The sequence below is a fragment of the Pleurodeles waltl genome, chromosome 2_2, assembly GCF_031143425.1.
Source record: "Pleurodeles waltl isolate 20211129_DDA chromosome 2_2, aPleWal1.hap1.20221129, whole genome shotgun sequence".
In the NCBI taxonomy this organism is placed as follows: Eukaryota; Metazoa; Chordata; class Amphibia; order Caudata; family Salamandridae; genus Pleurodeles; species Pleurodeles waltl.
In genome coordinates, this window is record NC_090439.1 from 1162915163 (window position 1) to 1162930554 (window position 15392).

Here is a 15392-nt window from a genome sequence, read left to right on the forward strand (position 1 = left end):
TTTATGAAGCTCAAAATTCTCCAGTGGGGCAAGCCTGAAGCTGTATCCAATGAAGTTGCATCAAAACCAGACACCTTTGCTGCAAGGTCCCCCTGACAGCTCTACAGGTCTTGGACGTTTGGGTTTCTGGGTCACTCCCAGGACCTCAGTGACAACATGTAGGCAAAGGGCTCCAGTAAGGCTCAGCCCAGGTCCAGGTGTACTGGTCAACTGATCATTTCAGGAAAAAGGCATCTCGTTAGCCACACTTACCTTTGAAGTCCTATTCTTTGTCCTGGGTACAAGAAGGAGCAAGTCCAGTCCTTCAGGGCTCCTCACAAGTCGCAAGTAGTGGGTCCTGTCCTCCTCTGATCATCCACAGGTCTAGAAAGTGTTTAAAAAAAAGTGCCTTGAGGTGCCACATTTACAGCTGGCACTAGCCAGTGGGTGGATGTGGCTGCTGGCTCTTCCAAAGCCAATAGGGGCATCACTCTACACAAAGGCAGAGTCAGGAAGATAGCCTGGAAAGGACAGATGAAGTGAGAACTTCTGAAAGTGCAAAAAGAGAATACACACATCCTCTCTGCTTTATCTGTATAGAAGTGACGGCTGCTGACTTACATTTTCCAGTTCAAAGTTCTTTCTGGTTAAGGAACGGAGTGTTCCACAAAATACCCAGAAGACTTCTGTACAGCCAGAGCTAGTGCCTGCATGACAGCCAGCTTTCCAGAGACGAGCGACATTTCCTGGAGTCTGACTTGAAAGAAAGTATAGTTTTCCTGTTTTGAAGTGCCTAGACGCTAACTTGCTTAAAAAGAAGAGGGAGGGAGTGAACATACAATGCAGACAGTGCTGTCTACCATGGCAAAGTATATGGCTGAGATTAATTTAAATATTCCACCCACCACTTTTTGTGACACCCTTAGTGCAATGGGTATGACCAGATGCGGGTCCTGCACTCATTGTAGCTGGATCTCCATCTCTGTCTTCCTGACCACCAGATTCTTCAGGGACAGGCCTTGTGAAGACACTCTCCACTCTAGCAGGGAGTTTCAGTTCAGGAGACAAGTCACCTCCCTCCCACCTGGTATTGTATCTAAGGACCTTCATCAATGTCCTCTTGTTGCCCCTCAATATAATCTTCCTCATCCTGGTCTTCTGATCCTGTTCTCAACTAGTGAGCCTCTGCTCAGGTCTTGAGAGCTTTCTGAAAGTCCAACATTGTGATACCCCTTTTGGTTGTAAGTCCCCTTTCCTTGCAGAACTCCTTGATACACTCAATGTGTATCCCTTCAGGTAGATGAGATTGAATTCTGTTATTGCAGGTATGGTCTCAGACAGTCAGGTAGAATGGGAATTTGTTAAACCCAAAAAGGTCAATCAAGGAGAACTTAAAAGAAACTCAAAATGGTCTCAAATTATTTATCTGTGATTTTAGTGCAAACAAAATCTCTGTATGGCACCGCACAAATGCAAGTACTTATCACACCACTGATCCCCAATGTAGAACATTGGCTTACTGGTTGAAGGGAGGGGGGGGGGGACTCTACTCAAGCAGTAACTACAATTCTTGTGAGGGTTTAAGACTAGACAACCTCAAATCAACCTTTGCTCAACCCTATGGTAGCTTGGCACAAACACAAGCAGGCCTATCTTAGAGACAATGTGTAAACTATTTATACAGCACTTAAAACAATAATAAAGTGAAAACACAACACACCAAAAATCCCACAACAATTTTGAAAAATAGAGTAAAATGTAATAAATTATTTGAGATAAAAATCCATTCTGTAGAACTGGAGATATGCAATTTTAAGGGTTTTAGTAAAACAGTGCTTAGAAGCAAAAACCACCACTGTGGTTATCTGGTCGCTCTAGACCCGTACAAAGTCACACGTTTAGGCTGTGATGGAGCAAGGGCCAGATACAGGGACCCAGTTACATCTGCTGAGCAAAGTACCTTACATCTGGGTAGCAGAGCAGTGTGAACAAAGTACCTTACTTCTGGGTAGCAGAGCATTGCAAGATCCCGCGCAGAGGACATGTGGTCCACATGGGCTGTGGGGCTGTGTTGCAAGTTCCTGCATCGAGATGTGCCATGCAGCAGTAGTTCTAAGGAGCTGCAGGTGCTATGATGTGAGGTCCTGCATCGAGATGTGTTGTGCAGTGATATTTCAAAGGAGCTGTAGGGAAGCAATGCAAGGTTCTCCATTAAGATGCGTCACACAGCGCCCCTTCCAAGGAGCAGTGGGGTAATAGGTAGCACTGTGTCTGTTCTGCACGGACCACAGCTAGCCTGGCAGAGCACCTTCAGGTCTACTTCCACTGCTCCAGGACTGCGGGTGGCACCACATGGGGGCAAGACTCACAGGAGGCCCGCTAACTAGCCCTTGAAATCACTCTGGTGCTCCTGGGGTCAAGATGCAGGACCCTCCTTCTCATCAGGCAGCAGAGTAGCAGTCCTTCTTGCAGAGCAGCACACCAGTCCAGAGGTGTACTAAAGAGTTGGGTTTGAGGGTATAACTGGTGCCCACTTGTGAGAAGACATTTCTAGAGGCTTCCACCCCTAGAGGTGCTTAGAATTTGCTGCCTCCCTGCCATGGCCTTAGCTTGTCTGGGGCACAAAAGACTAGTGCCAAACCCCTTGTGAGTATGCTGCGGCAGAGGCTTTGTGATGTGCAAGTGTGGTAGGTTACAGCTCCGCCTCCCTTTCAAGTCATAGATGGCCCATCCTGCCAACCTTTATTCCCCTTTGATTCATTGTCTGGGAGCAATATACAAAGAATGAATGCCAGCTACACCTACTCATGTGACCCAGAATATAGGCTGCAGGCACCAAATGGTTAGGAGTAGGACAGGAAAATGCCACTTTCTATAAGTGGCGTTTTCAGAACTGTGGCTTAGAATCAGATGTTACCATTAAAGAGGGTTTTAAATTACAATATTTTAGACACCAAACTCGTTATCCCTATCTGCTACTAATTGAAAGTTAACATTTATTAAAAGCAATAAGGGAACCCACTGTTATCCTATGGGAGATGTAGGCCTCACAGTAGTGAAAAGCGAATTTAGTAGTTTTTCGCTACCAGGACATGTAAGATTTAAAAGTGAGGCCCATATTTATACTTTTTTAGAGCAGCATTTGCGCCGCTTTTTGACGCAAAAGTGGCGCAAACTTATGTATTTTGAAAGTTTGCGCCACTTTTGCGTCAAAAAATGCCGAAAAATGCGGCGCTAAAAAAGTGTAAATATGGGCCTGAATGTCTAACTTTTTAAATACACTGCACTCTGCCCTCCTGGGTGTGGGGCCCATCTTAGGGGTGACATATATATTAAAAAGGGTGTTTTGGGCCTAGCAAAAGGTTTATTATAATTGCACACTAAGGCTGCAATGGCAGTCCTGAGTCATGTTTAAAGGGCTACTTAGGTAGGTGGCACAATAAGTGCTGCAGGCCCACTAGTAGCATTTCATTTACAAGTCCTGGGTACACATGGTACCACGTTACTAACCTTTTACAAGTAAATTAAATATTGGCTGTAAGCCAGTTTCACAATGTTTAAGAGAGAGCACAAGCACTTTAGCACTGGTCAGCAGTGGTAATGTGTACAGAGTCCTGAGGCAAACAAAAACGAGATCAGCAAAAAGATGGAGGAGTAAGGCAAAAAGTCTGGGGGAAGGCCATCTTAAGGTCGACAGGTTTAGCCATGCCTCAGAAAGCTTCAGAGGCCTGCGCCTTCCTCTCTATGAAGAATCTCTGGTCCTACAGTGTGAACCTTCTCAGACCCACTGTCTCGCTTTACAATAGGCCTAGACCCCACTGACTAGTAACTCTTCCTGGAATCAAGGAATCCTTTAATGAGCACAGAAGATGCTCTGCTCCCTTTCCTCCAGAGAGAGAGAGAGGGGGGGATGGGAGAGTGTGAGAGTGTGTGTGTGTGTGTAATCCACAGCTCCTGTCTGAGGGTTGCATGTCCTCACCTCCACTAACCGTTCCAGGCCCCTTGCTTCCAAAATTTAACCCACAGACCTCCATGTTATGTACCATGCATAGGCACACTTACATCACACCACACACACACACACAAATGTAACATGCTGCCCAGTGCTACATTCACCCCAGAGGAGTACTGTGGATGCTGGGGGATCACAGGAGAACTGACGCTGCAGGGGGTCAGAGGAGCCCTGGGGTTGCAAGGGGACAGAGAAGCATTGAGAATACAGGCCAAGGGTGAGTTAAGTACACAGCAGCAGAACTTTACATGTGTGTAGTTAGGCACCACTCGAGTGGCACAGGCATAAAGGCCTGGCCACACTACTGATCCTTACTCAACACACAATGGATGAGCTGCCACCACAGTGCTTGAGTCACTTGACTCCTAGCAAGGGCAGTAGTCCTTTACCATTATGAGGGTAGTGCTTGGGGCACTCCTTACTATGAGGCAGGCTTAGGTCATGGTGCACATGCATGATCAGAGTTCACCCATGACCAAACACCAGTACCAGGGATCCAGATATAAATGCAGCTGGGGTGTGCGTCCATCACCATGCAGGGGAAGTTGTCTGTCCCCCAGAATTATTAATGCCAAAACTAGCTGTAGAATCTGCTGATAGTCTGTTTGTTTAATTCCAGTAGAAATCTATATATTTTGACCAGAAGGGGATTCAGAGGAGCTGTGAGATGCAGAGGGTCATGGGAACCCTGAGGCTACGGGAAGGGGGGTCAGAGAAGCACAGAGGCTGGATAGGGCTCATGTGAGCATAGAGGGTGCACCAGCAGACAGATCAAAATCAAATTGACCAAAAAATGCACACACAACCTGAACCACAATACATCACTCTACCTAAATGGTTTTAACATGTTATTAACATTATTGGAAAATTTGAGTTTTGGACGCTCCGTTGAAGGCAACAAATTGACGGCGAGACTATAATGACTGTATAGGCCTTCTGCTCCAACATTCCAATGTCTATTTTTTTTGTTTTTCCCTTTCTAATTTAGAATATTCTACCCTCAGTGGCCTTATAGCCTTTTACTTTAGGCTATACTGGTTCTTAAAGGCCCTCTTCCTCATTATAGGCCCTGATCTGCGACTTGAGCCTATTACTTGGGTACAGAGCCTTTAACAAACGGTATAGCCCTCAGCAGTGGGCTGTATTTGTGACTATTTGTGAGGCTCTTTAAACCCATTTAAGTGAGCTTCTTCTGCCTCTTGACATATAGCTGAAAAAGTATAATTGTAAGCGTATCTTTACTTTTTATCGTATGTTCAGGAACACACACATATAGGGCCTGATTACGACCTTGGTGGATGGGCTAATCCATCACAAAAGTGACGGATATCCCGCCCGCTGTTTTACAAGTTCCATAGGACATAATGGAACTTGTAATACAGCACAATGGGATATCCGTCACTTTTGTAACGGAGTAGCCCATCCACCAAAGTCGTAATGAGGCCCATAGTCTGAATCTGTAGCTGAGACATTGTTATTTCTATTGGTTTCATTTTTATGATAATTCTCGAGGTGATAAATAGGACAGTGACGCTGTTCAGGATTGTCCGTTTCTTAGGTTGCCTGCTAATGAAAACTGACTGAAATTCATGAGCAAACCAAGGTTGTGTGAAGTAAAATTAGGTGAGCCAGAGAGTAAGAAAAATGAAAAGAATAACTTTTAAAAATTGGATTGTTGCTTGACTAGGGTGTAAACCTTAGCTAAAAAGCAACTACAATCCTAGTCAGGGTAAGGTAGAGGTAAACCTTAAATTAGCCTTTGTTTCCCCTCTGGTAGCTTGGCATAGAGCAGTCTGACTTTACGTAGATGCAGTAGGTAAAGTATTTGTGCAACACTTCAAGCAATGAAACTGTGAAAACACCACACAAAAGATATCACACCACATTAAAAAATAGATCTGACTTTAATAAGTAAAACAAGACCAAAACAACAAAATCCAATAAGTAGAACTTGAAATATTGAGCGCTAAGAAGCGTAAAGTGCTGAAAGAGGATATCTGGTTGTGCCGGACCGGGACAAAGTCAAAAGTTCAGGCTGATCATTATGGATTGCGGGCTGGATACAGGGATCCATTTAAGCCCGCTGAACAAAAGTACCTTAATCCCAGGTTGTGGAGCGTTGCATGGATTCAAGTCAAAGATACGTTGCACAGCAAAGGCAATGAGCCGGATCTAAGATATGGCAAGGCTGTGTGGCGAGATCCTGATGCATCAAAGTCAAGGATCTTGTCACCAGAGTTTGGGGTGCAAAGGCTTGTGTCGAAGATGTGTTGCACAGTCAAGGCAATGCATCAGTTCCGATGAGTGGTTTTGGCGGCTGGCTCTTTATAAACTGGATGAAAATGACGTGCAATGTGTAAAGAGTCCAGGCAATCTCACTTTAGTTTACAGAGGTTAAAATAGACCACCTAATGCTCTATTTTTCTGGTAGCTGGGTGGAGCAGTTAGGCTAATCCAGGAGATGTGCTGAGCATTCGAGGTACCCACAGTATCAATGAAAGAGACACACACTCCATAAATACCTTGAGACCAACATGTATAAAAATACTTCAGATTTTTTATTTAATTGTAAGACCAAAAGATTCAGAATAGGTCAAGTACTTTTTTAAATACCCTTTTTTCAAAGTTGGGAAAATAAAATGCTTTTATGCACAATTACGCACCATCAAAGTCAATGGGGAAACATGTAAAATGCATAGAAATTTGAGCACAGGTTGCTGAAATGTCCATTGGTGCCACAGGAGAAGGTCGGGTGGCTCCCAGATCTGGCGGGAGCAGCAGCAGAAGTTCACAAGTTGCTGTGCGCAAGGCAGAAGAGGACCAGTGGAAAACACACTGCACAGAGGGACTTAAAAGGAAGGCCTGGGGGTCTCCTTTGAGGGGGGAGGTCACAAAGGTATTGGGACCATGGGAGCACAGCAGGTTTGTCTGAGCAGGTGCCAGGGATGCCGTGTACAGCGTGGACTGGTCAGCTGGACGTTGTATGTCTTGGAAGCCTTGCGGTCAGGAGCAGGCAACTTGGAAGGGCTAACATGGTCAGCAGATCCACTCAGTGAGTTATGCATGGGTCCTGGCATTTAGGTTCCGATTAGGATTTGTAGTTTTTGCAATCTCGCTGAGGGGTCCAGTACCCTGGACATTGGTACATTGTATAGAAGGAAGGTCATAGAGGGCTCCACTTGGCAAAGAGGTCGGTCTCATCCTTTTCTCCTAATGCACCTCTTTTGGGCAAGCTGTGTGGTCGGATTTGTCAGTTAGCGTCTGGTCACCAAATTGGACCTAACCGGTTTTGACTTGGTGGGTGCAAGGGAGTGTAACCTGAACTCTAAGGGAGGTTCCACTCCAATTTTCAAAGTTGGAAGGTCATCAAGGGGTTTGTGGAGTCTGTGTCCAGGGCAGCACCACAGCCATGGTTGTTGGGTCCTAGGAGCAGCAGACAGGGTTTTCCGTCTTTTCTTTGTCTGCAGCAGGTCCACAGTTCTCGAGCAGGGGAGGCTTCTTTATCCTGTTCTTCTAGTGTCAAGTGAAATCTGAAGCTTGGATCAAGGGGTGCCTCCTAAATACTAACTTTAGGAGGTGTTAGGGGAAGTCCCTGGCAGTAACCAATTGGCTAACTACTTTTGGGTGGCTACACCCACTAAGTGACCACTTCGTGTTGGCAGAGGTCACAACCCTATCCCTGATTGACTATTTCCCTCCTATCCAAGATGGAGGAAAGTTAAATGAAGTGGCCACTTTCCCTGCTACACCTTAGGGGTGGTGCAGGCTAGAGGTGGCCACTCCTCCTGGTCTTTGTCCTTTTCCTGCTGTTTCTCCTGCCAGAAGTTGGGTTTTGAAATGGGGATGACCATCTGCTGCTAGCAGCAGGCTTAGCGGTCGAGTTTCAAGGGCAACATGCCCTTTGAAGCTTGCTTACACCTCTGCCCAGGAGGGCTTTGTTCCATGCACCCAGAGAGCAGAAGCTGTCACCTCAGGGTTTCAGCAACTCGGAAAATGGTGGCAGACTGGTCAGAACCGGTCAGCAACCGTGCCAGGTTTAGTTAGATTTGCAGGGAGCACCTCTAATGTGACTCCTGGGTACATTTTATTTTAAATCCTACACTAGCACCAGGTCAGATTTCTCATTCTGAGTTGTTTGATACCAAACAACCCAGGGTTCAGAGTGGCCATGATGTGGCTGGGAAACTCGTTCTGACCAGTGTCCAGCACATGCATTTAAAATGGTTCACTTACTGTATCTAAGAATTTGCAAGGCACAATAAGGGCATGTTGCTTATGCACCTATGCCCTCACACGCATTATAGTGCACCCTACCTTGGGCTGTAAGACCTGCCAGAGGGGGGCTTAGCTATAGTGCATGCAGTGTGAGTGGATAGGTGACACAGGCTGTGTCCCATGTCATGTTTTCATTTTAGAGTTGCACCAAGACAGGCAGCCTGCAATGGCAGAGCCATTGTGCACTTGGATGCAGGGCCCCCTGAGGATGTCACAATCTGTGCTGCTGCCATCAGGGGCCTCCTCTTAGTACCCCATGCCCTAAGTTCCAAAGTACCAATTACTAGGGACTTATAGTGGCCACTAAAGGTGATGCCCCATGTGACATTAGTTTGGGCATTTTTAGAGAAAGAATACTGGCACTGGGGACCTGGTTAGCATGGTCCCAGTGCACTCCAGTCCAGTTGCATCCAGACACCAGGCAAAAAGTGTGGGGGTACTGCAACAAGGGGCCAGCTTTCCACAAGTGGTGATGCTGCAATATGGAGTTTTGGCAATGTCGTTGAGGCTGCCACCAGGAAAATCGTGGCGCAGTGACTGTTCCGAAGGCAATGCATCAGTCCCAAGATGCAGGATGTAGCCGTAATATGATTCTTTTGTGATAGTTCCCATCCACGCAGCACCGGCGATGCATCGATTCTGCTAGTAGATGGACTGCTCAGCCAAGGCAATGCGTTGGTTTGGCTCAGAGATGAGTCATTCAGCAGAGGATGCTTCTGTTCCGCTGCAGCAAACAACTTAGGCTCAGTTCCAAGGGTCCAGGATTGGGATGGCACCAATTGGCAGGGCAGAATCACAAATGGCAGAATCCAGCTGCAGAAGCAGGGTGGTTAGAAGTTCTTTATGTCCCAGAGACTTCAGATCAGGAGGCCAGCCAGCTAGCCTTTGCATTCACTCTGGCTTCGAGTGAGGCAGGTCCAGTTCTTCTCACGCAGGCAAGAGAGCAATGGCAGCACATCAAGGCAGGATTTCAGCAAAGCAACAGTCTAGCACAGGGGCAGCCCTTCAGCAGCACAACAGTTCTTCTTCCCAGTAGAGTCCACACAAGTCCAGAAGTGTACAGCGGTTGTGGTGTCAGCGGTCCAGTACTTTAACCAGTTGGGCCTTTGAAGTGAATGAGGTTTCAAAGACAGGCCTTTGAAGTGCATTGACACAGCCTATTCAGGCGTATGTGAGACTGTGCCGAGCTCCTCACTCCTATCCTGCCAGAGATGGCCCATTGAGACACACCTAAGCTCCCATTGTGTGTGGCTGTCTAGGAGGAATACACAAAGCCCAGCTGTCGCCTCACCCCAGACATGAAAGCAGAGACAGGCAGCAGGCACCACATAGTTAAAGTTAAAAAATGCCAACTTTCTAAAAGGGGCATTTTCAGAATTGCATTTTAAAATGTGACTTCACCATCAGTTGTGATTTTATATTGTGATTCCAGAGACACCAAACTTGAAAAACCTTTCTCTTCCTAATTGTGAATTACAATTATAAACTGTAATAAGGTAATTCCAATATTTTCATATGGGAGAGTTATGCCTTTCAGTAGTGAAACACGACTTTGGGAGTTTGTCACTATCAATACATGTATAACTCAAAAGTGCATGTCCTACCTTTTAAATACATGGCACACTGCCTTCTTTTTTGTGCAGGGCCTTCCATAGGCGTAACTTGTATGTATAAAAAGGGAACGTTTGGGTCTGGCAAAAAGGTTATTTTGCCAGGTCAACATGGCAGTGTAAAACTGCCCACACAGGCTCTGCAATGGCAGGCTGCCCTGAGACATGTTTGGAGGGGTACTTAAGTTGGTGACACAATCAGTGCTGCAGGCCCACTAGTAGCATTTAATTCACAGACCCTGGGTACATGTAGTACCGCTTTACTAGGACTTATAAGTAAATTAAATAAGCTATTTGGCTATAAGCCAATGTTACTATGTTTTAAGGAGAGAGCACAAGCAATTTAGCACTGAATATCAGTGGGTAAGTGCACAGAGTCCTAAAGCCAGCAAACAGTAAGTCAGAAAACGTGGAGGAGGAAAGCTAAAAGTTTGGGGGTGACCCTGCAGAAAAGGCAATTTCCAACAGTAACACTGTCTCAAGGCTCGGTTACTGTAACTGTGTTGGGAACACAAATAATTGTGATATATGTGCTTCCTCTAAAGCTCACTGTGAGCCTTAGTCTTCGATCAGTGAAGGAAACTACAAAGGGACAGGACAAGAGCAGCCCTATGAAACAACAATGTGAAGACAAAACAAAAGGGAAGCATCAGTGTCTTCTCTCATTCCCACCACCCCCTGAGCTCCCCGTAGGGGGAGGTTTGTCCTCCCCAGACATCACTTACAGGGGTTGGGGCAGGTTTCTGTCGCTCCTGCTGATCCCTGGAGTTCAGATGAGTGGGCCTCACAGAAAGCCAAGCCCACAAAATGTACATTTTTACATTTAGCCTGAGCAACATTGAGCCAAGTGTAGGAGCAGAGACTGGTGCCCATGAGGAGTTGAAGCAGGTCCCATAATGTTACAAGAAATGCTCCAACAGGCGCCCTTGGCACCACCTGAAAGATTTAATGGAGACAGCAATAAATATGCCCTCTTTATGAATCAGTGTCAGTTTCATTCCATTTGTAAACTCATTGCATTCCAGGATGATATTGCAAAAGTAGGGTTTATTTTGTGATTCCTATATGGAAGCAGTCTCAATTGGTTGTCCCGTTACAGGAGAACAATTTGTCGAGTTCAAGGAAACAACGTGAAAGTTATCTGCTAGGCGTACTTTTATGCATGCAGGCTACAGTGGCATTGTAAACCTAAGACAGGGAAGCAATGATCGTTTTAATTACTTAGAGGTAGAGAGTAATTGGTTTGGAGATAAAAGAACCTGGTTGTTCTAGGAGTTATTATGTGACCTAAAGGATCTCTTGTCAGATTTTGGACCCTCCTGAGAACCGTGCAGACTTTATCAATTTAGTGGTGAGACTTGATCACCTCATCAGCAAGCAAAAGGTATTATCTGTATGACAGGAAGGAAGAACCTATGCAGATGTGGGGGAGTTGTGGTCTTCTTACATAAGTAAAAAACAGGCAACAGATTAATCTAGGACTCTATGTTATGTTGTGTTCTGCTATGTTGTGCTATGTGTTAAAAAGTATGTGCTTCTTTGAAGATAACCCAGTTACAGGCAAAAGAGAGGTGTAAGATGGTTTATTAAGGCAAATAGTTTAGGAGAAACATCCCAGCCATCTTCATCAGCCAGTCACCGGTTCTCATTTCAAAACATAGTATTCTTATTAGAAATAAAAAACACTTACATGATCTAGTGGAATGAGACACAGGCACATACCACATACACTCATGTCAGTACCAAGTTACCACCCTATGGTATACTGATGTCATGTTACTTTACACGCATATCATTCAGGTGGGTATCCTGGCGCTTTGAGAAGGGGTGCTCCCCTGGCTGGAGACTGCTGGAAGAGACAAGTTTTCAGTTTCTTCTGGAGCTCTAGGAGAGATTTGGTGGCTCTGATGTGCAGTGGGAGTTTGTTCCATGCTTTGGGTTCCAGGTATGAGGAAGCATGATCACCAGCTCTGGCTCTTCAGAGGCGCGGGTCAGAGGCGAACAGATCGGTGGCATATTGAAAGTGTCTGGTGGGGGTGCAAAAGCTGTTGTGAGTCAGGAGTTTGAACTGGATACGCTTGTTAGTAGGGACCAGTTGAGGTCAGCATTTGTCATACATTGAGCTTATCTTGTGAGGTGGGAGCAGAGCTCCTGACAGTGTGACGGTTTTTGAGCTGGTGACGGAGGAGATGATTTACTTTGGGTTTTTGGTGCTTTTGTTGGTCTGCTCGGTCAGAGCTGAGAAAGCAGCAGCTTTGAGTTGCTGGTGGTAGTGTTGAAGGGCTGATTTGTAGGTCTGTTTGTCACTGTCGTGGCTGAGTCCCCAGCAGAAGGCTAGCTGTTTGCAGTTGTGTTTTGTGAGCGGTAAGGCGCCAGTGTACCAACTTGCTTGAGGCCTGGCCATTGAGATGGTGGTGGTTTTGAGTGGTGTCAGTGCATTTATACAGGAGCTAGGATTTGTTGATGGATCAATTCAGATCGTCTTTGTGCATCAGGTGGTGGTTTATCAGTTCTGTGGTTCAGGTTTCCCCTGAAGTTGTGTTTTATTTGCATCTAGAGGTTTCAGTTGGAGCAAGCCTTTATTGGTGGTTAAGGTGTTTGTCAAAGCAGACAAGGGATTAGTTGGTTCAAGTGAGAGATGTGGTCTTGTCCACCATGATGTTGGTGAAGTTGTTGAAAATAGGGTCTAGCTGACAGGATCTGTGCTGTCAGTGGGAGTCCTTCACTTGGTGGTTGAGTCATAGTGTGTTCAGGGTTTCCCAGAGGTTGGTGGTGTTCATGTTGGTCAGGTCCTCCAGGTGGAAGTTGAGGTTGCAAGGAGAATGAAAGATCTAGAGTTGTGTACATGGGGGGCAAACATGTCTACATTGGTTTTCCCAAAGTTGTCTCTAGGCCCAGGTGGCAGATAGATCAGGACTCCTCCCAGGGTGGTGCTGTTGAGATGATATTTGTAGATTTTTTTTAAAGGGGAGGAGGTGATGTTTTCTGCCCTGACAGAGTTTTGTAACTCCTCCTTAAATAACAGCAGTGTTCCAGACACATTAAAGCATGCCATCGTTCGCCCTGAAGAAATCTACTCTGGACCCCAAGATGGCAGAAGATGATTGACCCATATCGCTATTTCCTGGGGTCAGTAAAATCTTAAAGAAAATTATAAACTGGCACTTTGCAGAATACTTAGAAACTAACATTATCCTGCATCCCACGCAAACAGGTTTTCATGCGGGCTGTAGTACTGAAGCAGCGCTTCTGTTAGCTACTGAAAATCTTAAAAAGGTTTTGGACCAGGATGCATCAGCAGCACTGATTCTGCTCGACTTAAGTGCTGCATTTGATACAGTCTCCTTTCCCAACCTTTTCAGCTGTTTGAAAGAAGCAGGCATAATGGATGGCGCCCTAAATTGTCTTCGGTCATTCCTAGTGCATCGGAGCTTTCAGGTTAGCGAGGGTCTATTCTTCTCTGCAAAGCACCAATTGGAATGTTGAATACCGCATGGCTCCTCTTTAAGCCCCATGCTCTTCAGTCTTTATGTTCGACCTCTTTCTGATATCGTCTGCTCATTTGGTTTCACCATGGTCTCTTATGTGGATGATACACAGATCATTATCTCTCTCTCCCGACGCGGAATACACGTCTCTAAGACTTAACAACTGTCTGGAGTAGGTGCCCCAGTGGATGGCAGCCAGTTGCCTAAAACGAAATGGGGATAAAACGAAGGTCTTGGTAGTTGGTAATAACCCAACACTTTAGGAGCAATCAATTGGCCTCCACCCCTTGGGGAGCGTTCCCACCCCCAACTCAGAAGTAAAGAGCCTAGGAGTCATATTGGACCAAAAGCTTTCTATGACATCACAGGCGAAGAAGGTAGCTGCCAGTTGTTTTGGCCTCCTTAGAGCTTTAAAGAAGGTATTAAATGGCTCCCATTGGAGGCCCTTTAGACAGTGATTCAAGGGCTAATTCTGTTTTGTCTGGATTATGGCAACTCACTTTACCTGGGTAGTCTAAAGGCTGTCATTAAAAAAACTCCAAATCATCCGAAATGCTGCAGCCCTAATACTGTTGGGTACTCTGAAAACCCAGTCAGCTTGTGCAGCACTTAAGGCTCTGCATTGTTTGCCAATCAATTCCAGACTTCAGTTCTAGGCACTGTGCATGACACATCTAGCTAAATACAAGAAGGGCCTGTTAATCCTCCATCAGCTAGTCACTTCTTATCAGCCCAGCAGATCAAATAATCTAGGTCTCCTGGTTGTCCCTAGAGTCAAGAGAGCCAGAGGTGGAGGTTGTTCTTTCATACACCTCACCCCTAAACTCTGGAACTCTTCACCACTCAGCCTGAGATTAAATGATAATCTAACATGTTTCAGAAAACACCTAAAAACTCATCTTTATCCTTAATTTAATTTTCCCTCTCTCCGTCTAGGACTGTCAGCGCTGGGAAGCCTGCCACGAATAGCCATGTGCTTTACAAGCCTTGTGAACAGAACAGAATAGAGTAGAATGATTAGTTAGGACTTCAGCTGTTCCAATTAGTTGCAGGAGTAGGACAAGGTGAGGGAACATCCAATGCATTCTTTGGAGATTATAGCAATTCCTCCTCTGGGTTTGCTTGTTCTATCCAGCCTGGTGATCCTGTAACCTTGGAAATGTCTGTTGCAATGTCTGGGCTCAGGAGGGGGTTAGCCAGGTCTCAGTAAGGAGGAGTAGGTCCAGGGAGCGGTCATATAGAAGGTCCCAGATTTTAATGCTGTGTGTTGTGAGCGATCGAGTATTCAGGATGTGCAAACCTGTGTGGGCTGGGTGTAGTGTGTGTCCACGTTCTGAGGCATGGGTGTGCGAGTGCAGCAAGGGTGAGAGGAGCTGTTCCTGGGGGTTGTAGGAGAGGTGGCAAGTAGTGCAGGAGGAGGCACCATGGGTGGTGGTGCGGTGCACAGGCAGCAGCATGGGTAGAGACATCTGGGTTGTGTGTGTGGTGGGTTGTGTGTGTGGTGGGCTGTGGTGAGGTAGCATCTTGGGCTATACTAGGAGGTCGGAGGACCATGGGTCCTAGTGCGGGGCTCAAGCCCGGCACGGGCAGGTGCAGACGGCCTTGCTTTAGTGAACCAATGGTGCATCTGCACAGTGGTCATGGTTAAGGAGTTTCGGAATGGGGGAGGAGATCCTGAGGGCAATAGGTAGGGCTGCGCAGCCTGGAGCATGTGACAGGAAAATGTGGGAGGCAGTGCTGGGAAGGAGCAGGTGACAGGCGGTGCGGGTGTGCACCAAGGCAGGACAAAGTAAATCGAATTGAGAAAGAGTGAAAAGAAGCAAGTCGAAAAAGCTGAGAAAATGAAAACAGAGGCAGAAGGTGAGAAAAGAAACTCAAAAGTGGCAAAAAGGAAAACTATGCAAGCGTTTCATAGTTATGTTAATCCTCAGTAGTGTTCCGCGCTCAAATTGGTCTCACCTCCGGGCAGGTCCAAAGTCCTGATCTTTTCCCGGGAAGGGGAAATAGGATGGTGAAGGATCCAAGTGA

General features: G+C 46.1%; 1 pseudogene; it reads left to right on the forward strand.

Annotated features, from left to right (window-relative positions):
- Nucleotides 1-15392, forward strand: part of LOC138283014 (zinc finger protein 850-like) — a 114240-nt pseudogene that overhangs the window by 19757 nt on the left and 79091 nt on the right.